Raw genomic sequence first — 15,575 nt, 5'->3', positions numbered from 1 at the left:
ATACAATTCTGGAAAAGAAGGGAGAGGTTACCTACTTGGTGGACCTAGGAACTCCCAGGAGCCCCCACAGGGTGCTCCATGTCAACAGACTAAAGGCATATGTCAGCAGGGCAGACATGGGCTTGCTCATGGCTACAGATGAGGGACAGGAGGAAGAGAGTGACCCTCTCCCAGACCTGCTCACTCAGAACCCTGAGGATGGCTCAGTTGATGGTATGGTCTTAGATGGCAGCCTCACTGAACATCAGAAAAATGACTGTAGACAAGTTCTGCAGGCATACAGGCATATGTTCTCATTGACACCCAGTCAGACTAACTGGTGTACCCATGTGGTGGACACTGGTGACAGTCTTCCTGTAAAGAGCAAGATTTACAGGCAACCTGATCATGTCAGGGACTGTATAAAGACTGAGGTACAAAAGATGCTGGAATTAGGTGTCATTGAGCCTTCAGAGAGCCCCTGGGCTAGCCCAGTGGTTCTGGTCCCCAAACCTCACACCAAAGATGGCAAGAGAGAGATGAGGTTCTGTGTGGATTACAGAGGACTCAATGCTGTCACCAGGACAGATGCACACCCTATTCCAAGGGCAGATGAGCTCATTGACAAGTTGGCTTCTGCCAAATATTTGAGCACATTTGACTTGACAGCTGGCTACTGGCAAATCAGGTTAGCTGAGGAGTCTAAAGCCAAGACAGCATTTTCTACCCCTAGTGGGCATTATCAATTTGTGGTGATGCCCTTTGGTTTGCAAAAATGCACCTGCCACCTTCCAAAGGTTGGTGAATCAAGTCCTCACTGGGTTGGATGACTTTTGCGCAGCATATCTGGATGATATTGCTGTCTTTAGCTCCACCTGGGAGGATCACCTGATCCACCTGAAGGAAGTGCTTGAGGCTCTGCAGAAGGCAGGCCTCACTATCAAGGCAACAAAGTGCCAGATAGGGCAGGTCAAGGTTGTATACCTGGGCCACCTTGTAGGTGGAGGCCAATTCAACATCTGGAGAGTAAGATCCAGACCATAAGGGACTGGTCCCCTCCAACTACCCAGACTCAGGTCAGAGCTTTCTTGGGCCTGACTGGGTACTACAGGAAGTTTGTTAAGAACTATGGGTCCATTGTGACTCCTCTTAATGATCTGACATCTAAGAAGATGCCCAAAAAGGTTCAGTGGACAGAAATCTGTCAAAAGGCATTTGATGACCTGAAGAAGGCCATGTGCTCTGCACCTATCCTGAAGAGTCCTGACTACTCAAGAGAGTTCATTGTCCAAACAGATGCTTCTGAGTTGGGAGTGGGGGCAGTGCTTTCACAGCTTAATGTAGATGGCCAGGACCAGCCCATTGCTTTTATTAGCAGAAGGCTGACCCCCAGAGAGAAACGTTGGTCAGCTATTGAGAGGGAGGCCTTTGCTGTGGTGTGGGCCCTGAAGAAGTTGAGACCATACTTATTTGGCACTCACTTCAAGATTCAGACCGACCATAAGCCCCTCTTATGGCTTAATCAGATGAAGGGTGAAAACCCCAGACTACTCAGGTGGTCCATTTCCCTACAGGGGATGGACTTTACAGTGGAGCACCGCCCAGGGCCTGACCATGGCAACGCAGATGGTCTCTCCAGGTACTTCCACTTAGAACATTAAGACACAACTGGTCAAGGTTAGTCTAATGTCCCTGCGTTTGGGGGGGGGGGGGGGTTGTGTAGGAGAGTAGGGTCTGCTATCCTATGGTCACCCCAAATTTTTGCTTTTTGCTTCACTGGTTTATGACTTAATGTGGCTGTGGGCCTGCTAATCAGACCCACAGCCTGCTGTTCTCTCTCTAAATTACTGCCAATGCACTTTAGGTGCATTACGAATTGGATACTGGTTCACCTTGTTGGCCCCTGTAACAGTGTACCCTAGGTACCCAGGGCATAGGTGCATCCAAGGCCTACCAGGGGCTGCAGCATGTATTGTGCCACCCCTGGCCTGGCCTCCATGATCACTCAGCTGGGGTACATTGGTGCAATCACCTCTTACTTAGGTATAGTATCCCTATATCTAACCTTAAACTGGACACATATGTTCCTATCAGCCACTCCTATGGAAGGCCTCATCAATCCTGGAGGCAGAGTGCTTGGAAATATGTGAGATGGTACTCTAGCATGAGCTTAGCCTGTCTGCAGCTGTCGGGAACCGCTCCCTAAGCTGTTCCGGGATATTGCCATACCATATACTCTTAAGTGCATTATAATCCTCGCGGTTATTTGCTAACTTTGGTTTGGCTTTGTCAAAACATGTCGAGTAAGGTGTCATACGAATTGGAATACTATCCCCTCAACAGTTCTGTCGACAGGGATAGCATTCCACCCTTCTAGAGGGACACGACATGTGTGTAGCCTTAACCCCGGTTAAAGTTAACCAGAGCCTCAGCATCACAAAATGGATGCTGCCACCACAGACACAAGTCTGACCTCCTGCTGCTGGGAGTCCTTTCAGCGAGGGAGGCTTGGACAAAGGGTTTCCTGCCTTGGGAGGTGCGAGCACCACCCCAGACTGGGTTTTGTGTATTGGGTAGGACAGGGCTGAATAGATTGAGACATGCCCGGGGCACACAAGGTGTCCCCGTGCATAAGCCAGTCCAAACCGGTCATGGGACTTTCCAGACCCAGGCCTGGCGAGGAGCTGGACAAAGGAAAAGGGGTGTAACCGCCCCCTTCCTGGTCCCACCCAGAGGAGGGACCTAGTAGGTGATCCACCCCTCAGATTGGGAATAAGAGTGGGAGCAGTGCCATTGCACAGCAGATCATCCTGAATCAACTTTACACGAAGAAGAAGACTGGACTTCGACATTCTGCTGAACAGAAGACTGAAGAGAATCTCCCTTGTGGCCTAGGAGTGGCCACCCTGTGAACACAGGCACCAACCAGCGAATCGATGTCTGCTTTGCCGCCGCCTCCCGTCGGAGCCCGAGCCCAGAGTCTGACAAGACCCAGACTCCCAGACTTCTCACAGCCCGATCCACAGTCCCTGCAAAGAAGGGACCCGTGGAGGCACCGAGAGACATGGGACCGGACTTCTTGGAAGACACCCGAAGAGCTGACAGCGCAGCACCAGAGGCATCCTCGACGTTGTGCTTTGGGGACTGAGAACCCCCACCACCGAGCAGCCCTTGCACTGAAGATCAGCCCCCCAGCATCTCTACGATCTGCGTGGGGTACTAATCCATTCACTGCGCCAAAACCCAACCACTTATAAATTCATACAGGCACATTTCTTCCAGTACTCTAATCATTGAGTCAGTACCCAAATACTCATGCAGTGATCCAGGCCCTAGCACATGGACTGCTACATACCTCTGTCCAATATGCATGCAGTCTTCTAACCAACTACACACGTATCTTTTACACCTTCAAATCCCCAGTCAGTGTCCATACAATCCAGCAAACACCCTGTCACTCCCCTTGCACTCCTATAGTGACCCATTCAGCACCATGTACTAATCCATTCACTGCGCCAAAACCCAACCACTTATAAATTCACACAGGCATTTTCCTTGCAGTATTCTAATCATTGAGTTAGTACAAAAGAACTCAAGCAGTGATCCAGGCCTTAGCACATGGACTTCCACAAACCTCTATCCAATATGCATGCAGTCCTCTAACCACCTACACACTTGTAATTTAGACCTTCAATACCCCAGTCAGTATCCATACACTCCAGCAAACACCCTGTCACTCCCCTTGCACTCCTTTAGTGACCCATTCAGCACCATGTACTAATCTATTCACTGCGCCGAAACCCAACCACTTATAAGTTCACACAGGCACTCTCCTTGCAGTACTCTAATCATTCAGTCACTACACAAGTACTCATGCAGTGATCCAGGCCTTAGCACATGGACGGCTATAAACCTCTGTCCAATATGAATGCAGTCCTCTAACCACCTAAACACTCATCTTTTACACCTTCAATTCCCTAGTCAGTATGGATACACTTCAGCAATCACCCTGTCACTCCCCTTGCACTTCTATAGTGGCCCATTCAGCATCATGTACTGATCCATTCACTGCGCCAAAACCCAACCACTTACAAATTCATACAGGCATTTTCCTTGCAGTACTCTTATCATTGAGTCAGTACCCGAATACTCATGCAGTGATCCAGGCCTTAGCACATGGACTGCTACAAACCTCTGTCCAATATGCATGCAGTCCTCTAACCACCTACACACTTATCTTTTACATCTTCAATTCCCCAGTCAGTGTCCATACACTCCAGCAAACACCCTGTCACTACCCTTGCACTCCTACACTGAACCATACAGCACCATGTACTAATCCATTCACTGCGCCAAAACCCAACCACTCATACATTCACCCAGGCATTTTCCTTGCAGTACTCTAATCATTGAGTTAGTACCCAAGTACTCATGCAGTAATCCAGGCCTTAGCACATGGACTACTACAAACCTCTCTCCAATATGAATGCAGTCCTCTATCCACCTACACACTTATCTTTCACACCTTTAATTCCCCAGGCAGTATCCATACATTCCATCAAACACCCTGTCACTCCCCTTGCACTTCTCTAGTTACCCATTCAGTACCATGTACTAATCCATTCACTGTGCCAAAACCCAACCACTTATACATTCACCCATGCATTTTCCTTGCAGTACGCTAATCATTGAGTTAGTACCCAAGTACTCATGCAGTGATCCAGGCTTTAGCACATGGACTGCTACAAACCTCTGTCCAATATGAATGCAGTCCTCTAACCACCTACACCCTTATCTTTCACACCTTCAATTCTCCAGTCGGTATCAATACACTCCACCAAACACCATGTCACTCCCATTGTACTTCTCTACTGACCCATTCAGTACCATGTACTAATCCATTCACTGTGCCAAAACCCAACCACTTATAAATTCACCCAGGCATTTTCCTTGCAGTACGCTAATCATTGAGTTAGTACCCAAGTACTCATGCAGAGATCCAGGCTTTAGCACATGGACTGCTACAAACCTCTGTCCAATATGAATGCAGTCGTCTAACCACCTACACACTTATCTTTTACACCTTCAATTCCATAGTCAATGTCCATACACTCCAGCAAACACCCTGTCACTCCCCTTGCACTCCTCTAGTAACACATTCAGCACCATGTACTAATCCATTCACTTCGCCGAAACCCAACCATTTATAAATTCACACATGCACTCTCCTTGCAGTACTCTAATCATTCAATCACTACCCAAGTACTCATGCAGTGATCCAGGCCTTAGCACATGTACTGCTAAGCAAGGGGCACTCGGCAAGGGTGTCCATTGTCACCCTTGCTGTTTGCCCTTTCTTTGGAACCATTCTTAAATGCGCTTCTGTCTCAAACAGATATTGTCTCCTTCCAACATGGCACGAGTACTGTAAAAATAATTGCGTACGCGGACGACATCGCGATTTGCACTACCGATGTAGTGAAAGCTATTCCAGTGATAACTCAGGAAGCCTAAAAGTTTGGGGACATATCTGGCTATAAATGAAATATAAATAAAACACAGATTATCGCTAATTATAAACCATCGGCTTCTGTTCAAGGTATGTGCACAAACACTGTTTATTTGGGAGTAAACATTTCTGCAAACTTGGACGAGATAATCACACTTAACTATTATTCATTATTAAAAGAAGTAACCATCTTGTTAAAAAATGGCATAAAATACCACTCAGTTTAGTTGGACGGATTAATTTAATCAAAATGAAAATTGACCCTACATTTTTGTATTTATTTAGATCGATTCCTTTACGTCTTAATAATCTTTTCTTTAAGAAGCTTGATGGGATATGCAGTGGCTTTATATGGGGGTACAAAAAAGCTCGTAGATCGATTCAGTTGTTGAAACCTCCAATTGCAAAAGGAGGGTTGACTTTTCCTGATTTTAGATTGTACTTTTATGCAACATTTTTCTGTCGTATTCGAAGTTTGCTCAAAAAAGATAACTCGTTATTCTTCCATGAGTTTTTGTTAGGTCCTGACTGTAAACAATTTTTATCTCGAGTCTACGATCCGAATTACTACAAACGAGTCAAGTTCAAGACAGCCAGAGATATTATAAAAATCTGGACTTTGATTAAGATTTATGGTAGGATTCCTATCTATTACTCAAAATTACAATTATGGGGCAATGCTGCACTTCCGGGAAACTTTTCCGACAGAGCTGGGGCTTTATGGTCCAGCATTGGCATCAATACCTTAGGTTATCTTTATGGCTCTGAAGGAATACTCGACTTTGCTTCTTTAAAATCTCTTTATAAATTGAACAATGGTATGTATTTTAAATATATGCAAATTCAGGACTTTTTAGTCCGGAAAATGAAGATTAATGAAGTCTGTCATTTTGATTTTATAGATTGTATATATTCCGACAGGACCAAATCCCTCATTAGTGAAAGTTATAGATTCTTAGTACAGTTGAAAAGCGACGATTGCTGTAATTTGGCAGTTAAATGGACTCATAGAATAGGGACAAACGAAACTCCAAATCAGATATCCGCCTCTCTTAGTCAAATCAATCAAGTGGTCCAGTCTTCTAATATTAGACTTCAACTGTATAGAACCATCTGTCAATTATATTATACTCCTCAAAGAATTTTCAATTGGCCATTAAGAAACTCATCGAGTAATCGCACTAAGGGCCAATGTAGGTAATCCCAGATTACCGATTCTTAAATACCGAATCATACCGATTCGGTATTTAAGAACTGGCAATCAGGATGTAGGTAATTTTACCGAATTAATTACCGAATCCGTATGATTCGGTAACTAATGAATCGGTATTTACCGATTCTGTAATTGCCATTGATTCCTATGGGCCTTGAGGCCCATAGGAATCAATGTCAATTACCAAATCAGTAAATACCGATTCGGTAAAATTACTGAGTTTACAAGGGCGACAGGGTGTCACTTTGATACCCTGTTGCACCCCTGATTCTGGCTTGTGTGCCTTCACATTTTTCTTTCACACCTTCAATTCCTTAGTAAGTATCCATACAGTCAAGCAAACACCCTGTCACTCCCATTGCACTCCTCTAGTGACCCATTCAGCACCATGTACGAATCCATTCACTGTGCGAAAACCCGACCACTTATAAATTCACACAGGCACTCTCCTTGCAGTACTCTAATCATTCAGTCAGTACCCAAGTACTCATGCAGTGATCCAGGCCTTAGCACATGGACTTCTACAAACTTATTTCCAATATGCATGCAGTCCTCTAACCACCTACACACTTGTCTTTCACACCTTCAGTTCCCCAGTCAGTATCCATACACTACAGCAAACACCCTGGCACTCCCCTTGCACTTCTCTATTGACCCATTCAGCACCATGTACCAATCCATTCACCTCGCCAAAACCCAACAACTTATAAAATCACACAGGCACTCTCCTTGCAGTACTCTAATCCTGCAGTCACTACCCAAGTACTCATGCAGTGATCCAGGCTTTAGCACATGGATTGCTACAAACCTCTGTGCAATATGCATGCAGTCCTCTAACCACATACACACTTGTCTTTCACACCTTCAATTCCCCATTCTGTATCCGTACACTGCAGCAAATGGGGAACATCACTTACAACGCATTTTTTACAACGCACTACCATTACATCGCAACCATTACAACGCATACCATTACAACGCATTGCGCTGGGGGCGCTCTAGGATAGGGAATATATTTAATTACTATCCAACACCTTCCCTGCTATCCACGGGGACTGGAGTTGGAATAGTAAATTAAATAATTCACTATCCAGCGCCTAACAGCATTATGCGTTGTAATGGACTGCGTGGTAAAAACCGCATTGTAAAGGCATGCGATGTAAAAGCATGCGTTGTAGTGACACCAATCCCAGCAAATACCCTGTCACTCCCCTTGCACTCCTCTAGTGACCCATTCAGCACCATGTATTAATCTATTCACTGAGCCAAAACCCAACCACTTATAAATTCACCCAGGCACTCTCCTGGCAGTACTCTAATCATTGAGTCAGTACCCAAGTACTCATGCAGTGATCCAGCCCTTGATACATGCATGAGTCATACCCTTGTGCATTGCACCCGCAGTCATCTAACCACCTACACAATTGTATTTCACACCTTCAATTATAATTTCAATTAGTGATTACATAAAAGTGCTTAAATGGTTTTTATATACAATGTGTTTGTTTAGTAATACAAAAGTATAATTTATATATTTATTAAAATACATTTATATATATTTCTTTTTTAATAATGTTGACTCGATACCCTACAGCCGAGCGGACATTTTCAGAATCCCGGATCGGGGAGTGAAACTGCTTCTTTGATGATTTCGGAAACAGTACACTGAGTGCTTGGCAGAGCAACCATGTTAAACAGCAACTATGCCTCACATTAACAGAGGTTCCTTGAGACACGTCAAACTGATGATTGTGGAAAGTAATGCACAAACGATCGTGTTAAATAGAAAGAAAGCTGCCATTGAATAAAATCATTCCTGGATTACTACAACAGGACAGGACATCCCTAATAGATTCTTCAACATTGAAGAGGACATCCTTATCAAGTAGAATACCGGGATGTCGGTTCCATGAAGATCTGGCGCAATAATCCTTTCCCTGCCCCATTGATTGACTCATCCCTATCACATTGATTGACTCATCCCTATAGAAAATAACCCTGCAGCAAGTTTAACGACTAGTGAACGCTTGGGACCAGAAATAGGGGTTGAACGCTGGAGTGAGGAGAACACACAAACCGGGAGGCTAGACCCACATTTGAGACAGGGGGAAAACAAAGAAAATAAAAAAGATACATCTATAATGGGGGAGGTTAGAACAAATGAAACTCACATAGCAAGAGGTAAAGAGAAGAGGGAGGGTCTGACCATCCTATCCTGGAATATTGCAGGGCTGAAAGCCAAATTAAAAAGCAAGGAGTGGTTAGAATTTATAAGGCGCTTTCATGTTATAGCACTCCAAGAAACATGGGCACGGGATTCAGACCCTCTTCAATTGGAGGGCTATAAGTGTTTCTTTAGACCTGCCCAAGGGACAAATTCTGGAAGAGCAAAAGGAGGCCTAGCAATATACGTTGATTTAGACCTGAACGGCACCTGGTCATACCCAGACTGGATGTCAGACAACATACAAGTAGTCACACTACAACACCAGGGGGAGAGTCTATTGTTCCTAAATTTCTATAATTCGGGGCCGGTGGAGGGGAACTTTCCAATATTAGCAGAGTTGGAGAGCAGACTAAATGAGGAACTGGATCAAAGGATGAAGGGGCCAGAACCAACTGTCCTGTTGATGGGGGATTTTAATTGTCATCTATGCCCTAAGCTACTTCCTCTTTCTGCCGACTGGTCAGCATGCCCACTAGAAAAGGGTCCCCATTTCACACACAATAAAGAGGGTACAACTCTGATGAAGCTATTAGATAACTTTGCGCTCACGCACGTCATGGATCTAGCTGCACTTAAAGAAGGGGAATCCCCAATACCCACATTCAAGGGAAAAGGCGATGGGTCCATAATAGATTATATAACGATCTCTGCCTGTGCTAGAGAACAGATACTAAATACTAGAACAGAGTGGAGTCCCTTTAGTGATCACAACCCCATTTTAATTGAAATCAAATGTAAAGATGTAATTAGAAAAGACCCAGGGGTGATCCATGAAACCGATATCCAACCAATAGACCAAGGGAGACGCATAAGGTGGTCACTGATTAATCCTCAAGAGTTTTACGTCAAATTAGTGGGCGAAGGGAAAGCCCATATAGAGACCTGTTTAGATCCAACAATAGAGGGTAGAGGAGTGGTAGAGGCTTTCGAATCTTTAACCAAAATTGTGGAAGGACTATTGAAAACTAAGAAGCCCGTAAAACAGTCATCCTCGCCAAGATGGTTTGACTCAAACTGTTCTAGAGCACTAAGAGACCTAAAGCAGAGCTTAAAAAAGACTCCAAGGGACAAGATTGAAATTACCCGCTGCAGACAGAATTACAAAACCCAGGTAAAGATAAGGAAGTTGGCCCTTCAAAAAGAAGTCTGGGCTGACTTAAGGGAAGCTGGAGAAAACAAGGACTATGCACAGTTCTGGAAAATCATAAATAGACCATGCTTCCATGATTCAAGCTCCCCAGTCATCAGCTTTAATATTCTACCAGAACAATGGATTTCTCACTTCAAATCCTTATATAACCAACAGGAGGTAGACATTGGTGATGGAATATGGAGAGGGCCAAGGGCAGAACAACTGGAATTATCTCTGGAAGAAGTCCTTAAAGCAATTCTAGGACTGACAAGAAATAAAGCCCCAGGCCCGGATGGTACCCCCCCTGATTTGTTCCTCAGTAACACCGAGTTATGGGCCCCAGTGGTAACGAGAGTACTGAATCCAGCAATCAAATCGGGCCTGCCGAGATCATGGTCCACTGCGGTGATTGTCCCGATATATAAGAAAGGCTGTAACGACAGCCCGCAGTGCTACAGACCTATTTCGCTGATTGATGTTTCTGCCAAAGTACTCGGGAGGGCGCTCCTCAATCGCTTAATAGATTGGACTGACAACCACAACATCCTGGTGGATACCCAGTACGGGTTCAGAACAGGCAGGCCAACTAGTGACCAATGCCTCAACCTATACCTCCTCACGGCTAAGTACACCAAGACGGCTGATGGGACCATATACATGGGGTTAATGGACTTAGCAGCTGCTTTCGATAACGTCAATAGAGCCAAACTTTGGTCACTCATGTCTAACCTGGGAATTGACTCTGATCTTATCATTGTACTGAGGGAGCTGCACTGGAACACCACTGCCAAGGTCCGCTACAGTGCAGGGGTGTGAGTACCGATCCCTTCCCGTGCTCTGGCGGGGTGAGGCAGGGGTGTATCCTGGCACCGTTCCTGTTCTCCCTTTACATAAATGGCCTGGAGAGCGCCCTGATAGCACTGGGAACTGACTGTCCTAAGGTCGGCTCGCGTCATCTGCTGGTACTTTTGTACGCTGATGACGCGGTCCTCCTAGCACGAACAGCAGTTGGTCTGCAGCTCTTAATTAATGGTTTCTCTGACTTCATGAGGAATTTGGACCTTTCCGTCAACATGACAAAATCTTTCATCATGGTAGTGGGGAAGAAACCACAGAAGAAATTTGTCTTCAAACTTGGGGATCATGAATTGGACACTGTCAAATCATTTCCGTACCTGGGCCTTTTATTTGATGAAAAGTTCAAGTTTGCCCCTCTGATAGAGGAGAGGGCTAGGAGACTAGTCTCAGCTAATGGAGCTATACTAAACTTTGCCCGTCGAATGGGACGTTGGTCCCCAGAGCAGGTGATGACATTGTATAGATCGGTCAGCATCTCAAAGACCATCTATGGAGCTGAAGTGTGGGGCTTCAGGAATGCACAACCAATACAAAGTGAGGAAGACAAATTCCTAAAAAAACTGCTAAAGCTTCCGTTGAGCATCCCAGCTGCTATAACACACGAAGAGTTGGTTACCCCATACATAGCCGACCTGACCAGACTGAGACCCATACTGGCCTGGCTTAAAATGTGGTCAAACCCCAATGCGGAATTGTCCAGACAGATCATCCAGGATTGCCTGCTGAAAGAGAGATGGCCCCAAATCCCCTGGCTGAAATACGTTAAAGACACATTGGGGGATATTGACGAGCAAAAGCTATTTCTGGACCCCTCTTTGGTGGACATATATTCCAGACACTCTGTACAAAAGCAACTCCTGGAAAAATATGATGGTAGGAGGAGGGAGCTTGACTCTACTAAACCCTCGGCAGTTGCTCATTCGCTTGTTTGCAATGAAGTGGGCATGGAACCATATCTCTTTTTAATGTACAGTCAACACAAGAGGTTTTTAATGACTCGTTTTAGGCTCAATTTGTTGCACCACATTCTAGCTTATCCGTCTGGGTTCACTCAAACAATTGAACAGAAGGGTGCCTGCGGCTGCGACAATAGGTCCCCGCAGGACACCCTTCATTTTGTATTACTGTGTTCTTTTTATAAAACCCCACGTCAAAGTTTCTTAGTGGATGTTTTAAAGGACTCAAATATTATCCATGCGAAATCTGCTTTACTGTTTTTGCAAAGAGCCACTGAAATGCGTACTCTGTTTGCTACCATGAGCTTCCTTAAAATTGCTTTTAAACTAAGAAACACGAGGGGCTGATAAAGTTGGCGGGATTGGGAGGAAACTAAAAAGTCATATGGGGCCTTGTGTCATACTTGCACTCTGTTTTGACTATCTATAAAAACCCCTTTTTAACTTGTCGCTCTTTTTTAAAAATTTCATGTTGTTCAGTATGGTTTTATGCGATCATGTATTACTATGTATTTTTATGATGGTTTTTTACCTTCGAAATAAATAAAAGAACTGAACTGAAGTGAACTTTCCCTGCCCCCGTCCTGAAGAAGACCCGCTAGCGACCCAAAAATAAGGTGTCCACAGGGTCGAAACGTCGACAGAACCACATAAAGGCCCAGTTTACCGTGCCCAACACACCACAGCTAATTAATATAGTGTGTTCGACTGGAGTACCAATAAAACAGGAATCGGCCTTTCTAACTTTTTCCTCCTTTTCAATATCCCTTTATTCACATGTAAATAGATCACCACTTGTATGTCACTGTGTCACAATATTTTCACGTCATATCACTTTGTTCACTGACTTGAATTGTTGCGCCGCTTTTTTGTATTTTGTAATTTTTATGCATATACCTAAGGTGTCAGTCAAAAAAAGAATAACAAAAATATGAATGAAAAAATAACTCAATAATTAAAATCACTCTGACCCTTTCCTGTGTTTGGATCTGCACTTCAATGATTTAATCAAGGTAGCATAATAAGTAATGAAGGTATGTTATGACTACTGTTGAAGATATATACAAGAGTTAAAGCAATCGTTTTCACACCCGAAAGAACCACTGTTGAAACTATTAATAATATTGTTCAGCATCATTAAAAAAACATATCATGCCTAAAAAATAAGCAAAGAGAAAAGGACTATTATTTGAAGAAAATTCAAGAAGTATTGGATGACCAACAACATGTGGGGAAACACAATTAGTCTTCTAGTAAGAGAACGAAACAATTTATTAAAAAACTTTGAAAGCCTACAAACAGTGTGCAGATTGTGTGAAATACAAAAAAAGCTTCAACCAGAAAACATCATATGAATAAAAACAATGGAAAAAATTGAAATTTACATTCAAAAGCCACAATGTTTGGTAAAAGAAGGCAGAGTCAGTATAATGAAGTCAGAAAAAAGATTTGTTATAATAGAGTTGTTTTTCATTTGCTGAAAGATATGAGGAAATAAAAATAAGAGCTCTATTTTATAAAAAGAAGAAGCATATTGAAATTCTAGTTGAGAAGGCATTTGAAATATAAAGGAAATTATTCATTTTAGTTTTAAACAGAGTTCGATCACTAGATAAACCAATCCATTTTATGAAGGTCAAAAGTAAGAAGAAAAGCATAATTAACAGAACTAATTTTTGTGATTTTTTTAGGGTGAATGGAAACACAGTTCAAGTTCAGAGCCTTTCTTTAATGAAGAGAGTTATTTTCAGACCAATAATTTATTGCATGCAGTTGATACCAGTGGTCGAGCATTTGAGGTTAGAAATGGTTCTCCAATTGACAAAGAGAAGATGGTTCTCAGAATGTAGAAGAAGTGAAAGCTGATGAAGTTCTAGGGAGAAGTCCTAAAGCCCCAGTGTATACTTGGGATTGCAGTAGTATTTGTAGTATACAATAGGAATCTATTGATATTTTACACAATTTCTTACAAGAATATAGTAAAAAAAAAGTGTTAAACAAAATATTAAGATGTTGCAAGGGCTAGATCCTTGCAGAGTGAGAACAAATACTTTGTTTGCAAGGTCATTCTCTAGCTTGTCTTTCTAGAAAAGTATGTCAAAGTGTTTTTTATCATTTCAGAATGTTTGCAGTACATCATTCTCAAATGAGGAAGTTAGTCAGAAGATTGTGTTATGCAAAAAGTCCAGCACTAATGTCAAATGAGTTGAACAGTGCTCTTTTGCGTGGATCAGTATCAGATGTGAAGAAGGTTTGTGATGAAATTGTGTTTTCTTACTTTGCTCCTGGACAAATAGTGCAGAAACTGACACATTAATAGAGGAAAATGCTTTCGAGAATGTGTAACGCACTACTACAAACAAAATTGAGGAACAAATTACAAAGTTTAAGGTGATTTCAGGTGAAAGGCCAAATTATTCTTGTATTTGTTACCGGCCAAATCAGTATAAAGATCAGACTAGGACTGTTGGTCTGCATTTAAAAAGTGAAAGCAAAATAATGATAAGTGGAAGGAAGTTGCAACTTATTTGTTGGTAGAGTATTGTTTTGATTTGGGTTCTGATCAGCGTATTTCTGAATATTGTTATCACAAATTAGATGAGAGTAAAAGGCCCGCTAGAGCTGTCCATAATAATCTAGAGTTGGTAACTATTCCTCCAGAACTGATAAATTTAAATACGTATGAGTCTATTCTGATTCAATGTGTGCACCCATTTCAAGCTATTGTTCGTATGAAGCCTAAAACCGGTAAATTGCCTTCTGCAGATTTACAGAGAGGATTAAAAGGAAGAGTTGTATATTTACACCTAGATGTAAAGAAAAATATTGAAACTATTGGTGTAGTGAATGTAGAAAGTGAACCACTAGTTATTCTAGTTAATGGTGTTCCTACTAAGAGTAAGGAAATCTGGCAAGAATTAGTGGATGTTAGGAAAGTGCAAAAGGCAACATTAGATCTGATAAAAAACAATGATTACTACTAAAATGTGTATGTGGGAGAAGAAATACTTTTTGGAGATGATACTGAAACGTCAAGTGGTCAAATTGAAAAAGTGGACATGTCCAAAAGTGAAGAAATCTATGAACATTATAGTGTACATCCACTTCATTCAAAAGAAGTGATGGGGAATACTATTGATATGATTAACGACCTGTGCAGATTCCTGCATCTGAATATCGGTCAATAAGATTATATGCAGAAGATCCAAGATTTCGACAATGTATCCCATATATATTTCATCTTTTGTTTGAGAGTGACTTGTATGGACTTTAATTTGCAGTCAACCACATTTTGAAAACAGGAGAATCTCAGCTGAATAATTTGATGGCATGTCAGCGTGGTACTAATGAGTAATGATACTGTCATCATGGAGAACTTAAATTTATGCTAAGGTACTTAGAAACTCCTATGTGGTTTCTTACCCTAAGCTGTACTAAATACGCTTGGGATGATTTACTTGAATTTCTTCGAGAGGCAAATTCTAATATAAAAAATATTGAATACAAGACACCTGGTGAACTGTGCTCTTTGGATTCTGTTAATGTATGCAGATGTTTCAATCATAGGTTTGAAGCTATGATGTATTTTATCTGCAATAAAAATGGATCAAGGATGCACCCAAATTCGGAAATGATTCGCATGATACTGTTTTGTCTTTTATTGAAGAATATGCCACATGTGCTATACCAAAAAGAACAGA

The sequence above is a fragment of the Lissotriton vulgaris genome, chromosome 3_1 (genome assembly GCF_964263255.1).
Source record: "Lissotriton vulgaris chromosome 3_1, aLisVul1.2, whole genome shotgun sequence".
In the NCBI taxonomy this organism is placed as follows: Eukaryota; Metazoa; Chordata; class Amphibia; order Caudata; family Salamandridae; genus Lissotriton; species Lissotriton vulgaris.
Note: the sequence above shows the minus strand (reverse complement) of the source record.